Below are 8,924 nucleotides of genomic sequence, written 5' to 3'. Positions count from 1 at the left end.
GGCATTGATGTTCTCAGATGAAAGGCATTAAATGCAAAGTATTATAGTCTACAGCTGTAAATTTCAGTCTCTGAATAGCAGGGTTTCTCAGCCACTGTAACATTATTCTATCTTTTTATAACATGTTTTGTACAGGGGTGGCTCTAGCTTTTTTGCCACCCCAAGCATGGCAGACAGGCTGCCTTCGGCAGGTCCCCGGTCCTGTGGATCCGGCAGCTTGCCTGCAGGAGGTCCACCGGTCCTGCGGCTTCGGCGTACCTGCCAACGAATTGCCGCCAAATCTGCAGGACTGGCGGACCTCCCGCAGGCGCGCCGCCGAAGGCTCCCTGACTGCCGCCCTCACAGGGACCGGCAGGGTGCCTCACATGGCTTGCCGCCCCAGGCACGCGCTTGGCGCGCTGGTGCCTGGAGCCGCCACTGGTTTTGCACAGATTGTATAGTAAACTGGTAATTTACTTCAAAGAGGTGTATATACTTCCTGTACTGATAAACCACAAATCATAGGCAACATCCTCATCTTGTATAAATTGATTTAGTGCCATTAAAACCAATGGAGCAATATTGATTTACATCAGCTTAAGACCTGGCCCCATATTTTTTTGTATGATCAGTGAGGAATGTAATGTAATGAGCTTCTAAAAATGCAGATATAGTCTTGAAAGTGACTTAATCAATCTGTAATCACACTGTTATATTTAATTTCCTTAATTCCAGATCAAACCTGTTCAATTTAGGAAAAAATGCCATAATTGTAGTTTTTTCTGTTCTGCTTGTAAACTCAACCTGGGCTCTAAACATTAAGCTGTGTCTTTTCTGGTTCATGCCTCACCAGTCAGAAGAAAAACAGATTCTGCATTCAGAATTTAAATATCAGTGATGACACACAAGCCACAGTAGACTCCAGCTCCCTCTCCCAGGATTTTGTTGGCTCTGTAATGATAGGAGTAATAAATAATAAAAAAGCCAGAAAAGCATCACTAAATTAAGTGAACCAAGCTTCAATAGGTTTGACTATGCTATGGCTGTATCTATAATAAACTACTTGTGAAATTCTCCCACTATTGTTACAGCACCAGGAGCATTCAGGTAAACTGGTCACCAGCATTTTTTTTTACCACTGCATCATATCACCTTGTAAAAGAGTGGTGTTGCCCCTGGAGCACCAACTCATGGGTGGACATGGTGTAGCAGTTCTTGCCCCAGGTAGCACCCCCTGATGACATCCACTTTGGGCCTCTGGTTGTTCACCCTCCCTTAATTTAGCCCTCCAGCCCGGTCACAATTTAATTCCACCCTTTTCTGGGTAATAGAGAGTCCAACAGAAAACAATCCAATTTAACAACTTTCTCAGGGCTCACCAATTTTAAACCAGAAAAACTCCCTGCTTCCAAATGAAACAAAAATGCTGATTTTTCCCCTCCCCTGCAAAATCCTTGATTACACTGGTGAAGGACACCAAACTAGCACTTCACTTGCAAACTTTAGTTTAATGTGCCACTTCTTAAGCAGTACTAATATATATAGGCTCCCATATAAGAAAGCCCAAGGGTCTGCCCAACTCCCATTGACGTCAATGGAAAGACTCCCACTCGAGCCCTAATTAGGATGACGTTCCCTCAGATTTGTGCACAATGACAAGACTAAGCCTTCACTGGCATCTCACCGCCCTGCCATACTAGATGCTGACACTCATATGAAATGCCAGGTCATACTACTGTCCATGTCCGCATACATCAAGTCACCCCTTCTTGTTAAAGAACTCCTCTCCCACTCAAAAAGAGGATGGCCATAATTTGGATTATTTCTTACATGATGAGATTTTTATCCCTAATTTGGGATGAACTGATACAGTTGAACTGATACAGTTTCTCTTCATTTTTACTAAAACCATCTGCAAATAAAGTATTAGCATTCAATCTAGCAGTCACCAGGATAGAAAATGTGACATAAAAGCTTTCTCCTGCTCAGAATATAGATTGCTTAAATATATAGCACTGGAGTATGCAGTGATGCCTTATATGCAGCTTCCTCCTCTCCGCTCTGTCTGTTATTTATATTCACAGGTATAGGCCTACATGCATAGTGTGTGTTACACAAAACTATCGTGGAATGGCTTGACTTGCAGCTTTCTATACAGAGTACAAATCAGAGTGAAAGAACCAGAGGTAAGATTCTCATCCCTGCTGCAGCCTCTTTACTCTGTGTAATAGGGCCAGAGTGATGTGAAAGAGCCTTTAAAGCCTCAGTTCTGGCTTGGAAGTTTGGATAACAGGCTATCTCCAGAGGACCCCCAACAAGCCCTAGCATCGGTGGTGGGCTGCGGGCAGGAGAGTGTGTTGAGGATGGGGCAGTAGCAGAGCTTTGTAAGTTAGGCTGGGGACCTCTCCAGCCCTCAGAGCAGTTCAGGATCAGAGAGCACACACGTGGCTAAAAGCTGCCTTACCTGTCCTCCTTCTGGGCTCTGAGTTCTCTATTATGCCTCTTAGAGGTGCCACATGGAATCTCACTCCAGCTGTCATGCTCAATCAGGATCTCCCTCCTGGCTCCTTGGTGAAAAAAGACATCAGAACAACTCCAAGTCTCAGAGTCAGTTTCATTGCAGTGTATATCAGATACTGTATATTTCATTTTAATAAACATTCTTTTTCTAGTAGAAAATCTCATTTTTGTAGTAGTCAATTATTCTTTGCAATTGTATAGCACTTTTTCATCTGTAAATCTCAATGCCATTCACAAAGGTAGGTATGTATCATTAATCCATTTTACAGCTGATGAAAGTGAGGCACAGATAGGGTGATGTGGCCTGCCCAAGGCCACACGAGGTGTCTGTGGCAGAGCCAGGAATGTAATCCACATGTCGAGACTGAATCTTAGCCATAAGACCATTCAAGCATTAAGTGTTGACTTTCACTTAGACATTTTACTGCTGAATGTAATAACAATAAAAGATAAAACAACACTCTAAGTTGAGCAAGTGGCTGCAATAATGATAAGAAAACTACCTGAAAGCTCTCTGGGCAACTTGTATATATTTCAGTACAGAATATGCCCTTCATTCAAGCAGTGAATAAACCTTCATCTTTCAAATGTTGGAAGTAGAGGGGCATAACCCTTGACCAAGAAAAGATTTTCAAACTTTGTATCAAAAATAGTCTTTAAAGAGAATTTTCCCAGCTGTTAGCCAGGATGACTCTTGGCTAAAACAGAAAAGAGGGTAGCTTGTTTGTTCTTTTAAAAGAATAAATATTGTATCAAGCAAACCACAGGAAGAAAGCTAGGAATGTAGTTTGGTAGTTACTGGAGAAGGAGCCAGTATTTTTCAGTTTAAATTACATGCACATAGGAATGAGGAAAATATCTTTAAGAGAAATATTTATGGGGAAAAATAAAGCATGTAAAGGGCTCTTTTTGACTATAAGCAAAATAAAATATTCAAAAAAGACTAGACACTCAAATGGCTAGGGAAAAGATTGTAAGTAGGAAAGAGGAAAGGAAAGGAGCCTTGACTGAACCCCAGGTTGGTATCAGCATCTAGTGAGAAAATGACAACATACTGATTGGTCTCAAATGCAAGCTTATATGCATACACAATTTTACTAGAAATTGCTACTGTTATTCACTTTTCCTATTAAAGTAAGAATACAGCATTAGTCACAAGAAACAGCCATTACAAATACTTTGCCATAACATTGTACTGACAGTGTCTAAAAATGTGACTTCATGAGGATTTTTCTTACGAGTGTTACAAAGGGGATCAAAATTAGCTTTGTAATGAAACCTTAGTTGCAAGTATGGAGATACCACCTCCTCTCAAACCACACACATCTGCAGAGCACTGACTAGAACACTGGTCCTACTACTTCAAAAACACACCCCTTCTTTTGAGCCTAAGGAAGAGTGCTGTTAACTATCAGTTTTAGAACGACCCTTATGCTTTTTGTAAGAGCATAAGCAAAAGCACAAAGCACAGGCTCCTACCTGCTCCATTGAAATCAATGGCCAAAAATTTCTACTGGAATCAATGGGAGCAGGATTGAATACAAAACTAAACACAATAAAAACAATTAGTAACTTGGTAACAAGCTCTTTTCTATAAATACTGCTGCTGGATGCATTTTCAAGGAGACGTAATTATATGGAAAGTGAAAAGGGGTCATAACAAGCCATTTTTGAGATAGGTTACAATATATCTGAATTGAAGATTTCAACAAATTGTTGGAAATTGATGGGGGATTTTTAAGGCAAACAAGCTTTTGTTTGTGAAAACAGTTCTGATAAATTGTAACAGTAAGCAAAACAATCTAGGACAAGTTCATACAGGGCCTGACCCTGATTCCACAAGCTGACTGCATGCATTGAAGGCTTTCTCGCCATAGAGGCCCTGATTTAGCACAGTGCATAACTTAAGCACATTGACGTCAATGGAAATACTCTTGTGCTTAAAGTAATGCATGTATTTAAATTCTTTGTTGAATAGGGCCAAATGCTTTGCAGGATTGGACCCAGAAGCAAAGGATTTCAGTGAATGCACTCTGTTGTATACTTAGTAATTCATTGGCCTGACTCCTTCCCTATTTTCCACTGTAATATAATGGCTAGTTTTAACAATAATGTTTTGTTTGCTGCAAAATAATTTCTTAATATCAGTGAAGGGATGTTTTGTTTATAGTTCTTTATTTCTATGTACATACAAAGTTGTTCAGCTTCCGCTATGGGATAAAGTTACCTATCCAATCATGAAAATGGAGTTAGAAAGGTTAATAAGCATGCTATTTGGGGATTATTTTCTACATTTCCACTTCCCCAGATACTGGATGTGTATTAAAGTGTATTTGAGAAGGAGTTTCCCAGTGATGTTAATGTTGGATCTCTTTGGTCTATAGGAGATTTTTCATAACTTTTAAAATATCAACTTTAAATTTAATTTAGAGCAAATTGTATTAAAGTGAAATATATGGCTGAAGCAGCAAATTAGTTGGTATAACCATGTAGCGCAGGGGTGTAAAAATCCCCACCCCCGAGTGACGCAGTTAGACTGACCTAACCCACATTGTAAACAGTGCTATGTTGATGGGAGGGCTCCTGCTGTTGACATAGCTACTGCCTCTCGCAGAGGTGAAGTATCTATGTCAATGGGAGAGCAGCAAAGAGTCCTGTGGCACCTTATAGACTAACAGACATATTGGAGCATGTCAATGGGAGTAGCCCTCCTGTCAGCGTAGGTCGTGTCTTCGCTGAAGCATTATAATGGCACAGCTACGCTGGTGCAGCTGCGCCACTCCAGCATTTTAAGTATAGACCTGCCCTAAATTACTACAGCCTCCTCACGCTGCCCTGTTTGTGGTAGTGCTTCTCCAGAGCACTGCATGTGGTAACCTTGTCCCTACTACTCCCTTCCTGCTGTGACACCACCCTCTCGCAATTTGGAGATCACCGAGACCAGTAAGGGGTTCTGTCACTGCTTGCCCTGTAATGTTGGAGTACCACAATGCTGTGCTGCTATCGTGGCTCAAATCTGTTATACCAGGAGTCTGCCCACAAGCTCACGGTCTCATCCTGGCTTCCTCCATGCTTAGTTACCACTTGCAGGGTGACGCCAACAGACCTTCCAGTTCCAAGTCTCCCCAAATCTGTCCCTCCTGAGTTCTTAACTTCCAGACACTCAGACTTTTCCCTTCTCATGAAACCAGCCCCCCTGATACCAGCTTACTTTGGTCCCCACACTCCACACACTTGGCACAATAGAGACCTGCTTGGGGTAAAAATAAACAAGAGGTTTATTTACAAAAAACCCCACAGAATCAAAGATGAAACAGTAAGTGAGAGCAAATGTGTACAAGTTACACAGAAAATAAGCATAAAGACGCAAACTCAGGCTTTACACCCTTTTCTAAGGGTGTGTCTACACTGGAAACTTAAAAGCGCTGCCACAGGAACGCTCCCGCGGCAGCACTTTGAAGTGCGAGTGTGGTCATGCGAGCGCTGGGAGAGAGCTCTCCCAGAGCTCCTGATAATCCACCTCCACGAGGGGATTAGCTCTGAGCGCTGGGAGCCGCACCTGTCTACACTAGCGCTTTAAAGCGCTCAGACTTGCTGCGCTCAGGGGGTGATTTTTTACCCCCCTGAGCCAGCAAGTTAGAGCGCTATGAAATGTAAGTGTAGACAAGCCCTAATACAAGTTACCTATTGCCTTTGCATAGTTTTCCAGAGGGATCCAGAATTCTGCAGACAGCTTCCCAACTCTACAGGCTATCCCTCAGTTTCTGGATGCCTTTCACGTCAAATCCCTTCCATTTTAAAAATGTTTGTAGGTTGTTTTTTTCCTTCAGTCTCTAAAGATACTCAAAGTGGGGAAATCCCCAATTCTCTCAGTCTCTTTCCATTAACTTTAATGGCCCATCATTGTATTTTCCTGTGTTGTACAATGGATCATTACCTGAATTTGGTTTTGTGTAAACATCTGGCTTGTGAGGGTGTGTCTCTCCGTGTCTGATCACTCACTGCCCTGCTATGAGGTGGAGTCAAAGTTTTGAGCACAGTTGTCTTATACACAAATATATAAATTCATAACGATTGCATATATATATGTGTGTGTGTGTGTGTGATTTTTAAGTTTAAAACATTACAAGCTTTCATAAAGACCTTACTCAATAACACAGTATACAATCAGTTGATTCAATGCTTATTCTTAGGGGTTCAAACTCCTTGTTCTCCCTTTGTGGTGTCTGGACCCTGATTGTCACATCCCTGCCTCCCCATGTGAGGTCTTGCAAGAGGGTCCCTGGAAGACAGTCCAGCCTGTGTCAGGAGAATTCTCTCAGGAGGATGCAGGGTTTTTGGAGCTCTTTTACCACATTTTAGCCCTTTTATGCAGTGTAAAGTGGTTGTAGCAGAGGTCAGAAACTTACCCGTAGGATATGATTCTGATCTCACGTGTAAATCAGCAATAATTTCACTCCATTGCAGTAAATGGAATTACACGGGTGTAAAACAGGTATGAGATCAAAATCAGCCCCTTAAACAAAATGTTTTTTAAATCTATCATGTCTCCTCTCTCATTAACAATGTCCTCGTGAAATGGTAAAAAGCACGAAGGTAAGAGTTAAGCAGATCTTCCTATTTAAAACACCGAGAAAATGACACATGCCAGGACTTGAACAGCAGTTCCTCTCCCAAGTCTAGTACTTTAACCTAACTACTAACAGCCAGAATATGGTCCTTTAAGGCACTTTGCCCTCCCTTGTTAACAGGGCTGGGATTACAGAGACAACATTCCTTCTCTACAAGGAATCATTCTGTGTAGAATGAAAGCCTGTAAGCACAAATGCACTGACATAAATATGATGAAATAGCTCAAGGATATGTAATTGTTTAAAAAAAATAGAATGGGCAAACCTGCTATTACATGGCAACCCTCCGCCCAAGCCAAACAAACAACTGTGCTAAGCTGACCAGTTATACATGGGTATTGAATTGCTATGCATCCATCATTGTGGCACTTTAAAGACTAATAGAACATCCCGAACAATAGGAAAGTAGCAGTGAAAGACTATAAAAGGGTGTAAAAAACAACTCAAAAGAAGTCAGAAACATGAACTTAAAAAACCTAAATAAGAGAAAAACATGTGAGAAGGGCTGTTTTATAATGTTCATGCTTCAATCACATTCACCTATATCTCAGTCATGCAATTTGCTGTCATCTGCAGATGCACATTGGCTTGGCAGTCACTATGCAAGCATTATTAATAAGTACAGATTTTATTTTTAGTAATAGGAACCTTGAGAAGATTGTGTAAAGACTCCCTTTCCCATCGCAATGAGAAGATTCATGAACAATTTCTGCATAAAGGATGACTACAAAAGAGGTCTGTCAGCATTTTACCATGAACTCAAGGACTACTCTGGGAATACCTACCGGCTTTTGAAAGCTATAAATAGCAACATCTGTAGAGAAAAATAAGGGCCTTATAATTCCACTGGAGAACACAGGGATCAGAGCCACATTCTGTACTGAAGTCAGTGTCATAAGTGAGTGCAGAAATTGGCCCAGAAAAGTTCTGGGAGGTACAGAGTGCGAAAATGATAGATACTTAACAGAAAAAAAGTTTCCATTCTTCCTAAATAAGGAGTCTTTCTTGGCGTATATACTTGGTGAAGCAGAAGGATGGGCAAGCATCCATGTGTGAGATACACTTTCAGTATATAAAAAAAATGACCCTACATCTTTGCCTTGATACCAAAATATATTTTGGCTTGCTAATTTCTACAGTTCATAGGAAAGAATGATAAAATATTGGCCTCTAATAGAAGCCAAAATATTTCAGTGAGTTCAGCTGAAACTTTAATAATCATGAACCAGTAGCCTACAGTACAATACTGGAAAACTGGAACAATCAACAGTGTGTTACTGAAAGGAACACTTGTATTAAATAGAGGGTTAGAGATGACTATATTTAAGTTTCTATACACAGAGGGTGGTCTTTGAGAGCAAAGATTGATACTTTAATGGTTCAGTGTGCAGAGACCCTGTTGTGCCCACCTGCACTGTGTGTAATTTGTGGAGGAAGAAAATCTTGCCTTTGTTCCTCTTGGTCTCTTCTTATCTGTCACAACCATTAGGGAAAAAAAGAGAGTGAAGTTAAAAGGACTCAATAAATATTGTGAGCCTGGGCACAATACCTCACAACTCCTTTTAAAATCTGTGAGTTTTCCGAGGCTCAAAGGATCAGGTGTTGTGTGAATACTTCATTTTTCTGCATTGAATGGGCCAAGTTCCAAACCAGAGTAATCAGCTATAATATTTCTGATCCAATCCTGTAGGGATTCTAGTTCCATGGGTTTCACTCAGGCCCACATTTTCAAACAAGGCCACTCTTTTTATGTTCCCATTCAGACATTGTAAATAAATTCAGACCTTGTAGACA

The 8,924-nt window shown here is 41.0% G+C and overlaps 1 long non-coding RNA gene across 1 annotated transcript; it reads right to left on the bottom strand.

Annotated features, from left to right (window-relative positions):
• Nucleotides 1–592: 592 nt before the first annotated feature.
• LOC123374615 lies at nucleotides 593–8,674 on the bottom strand. Its single transcript, XR_006581138.1, has 3 exons — nucleotides 8,540–8,674; nucleotides 2,444–2,546; nucleotides 593–930 (listed from the first exon to the last, which is right to left on the bottom strand). It is a non-coding gene; the product is annotated as an uncharacterized LOC123374615 (long non-coding RNA).
• Between the last annotated feature and the right edge of the window lie 250 nt (nucleotides 8,675–8,924).

The sequence above is a fragment of the Mauremys mutica genome, chromosome 7, assembly GCF_020497125.1.
Source record: "Mauremys mutica isolate MM-2020 ecotype Southern chromosome 7, ASM2049712v1, whole genome shotgun sequence".
Classification (NCBI taxonomy): Eukaryota; Metazoa; Chordata; order Testudines; family Geoemydidae; genus Mauremys; species Mauremys mutica.
This window is presented reverse-complemented; position numbering and strand designations above follow the sequence as displayed.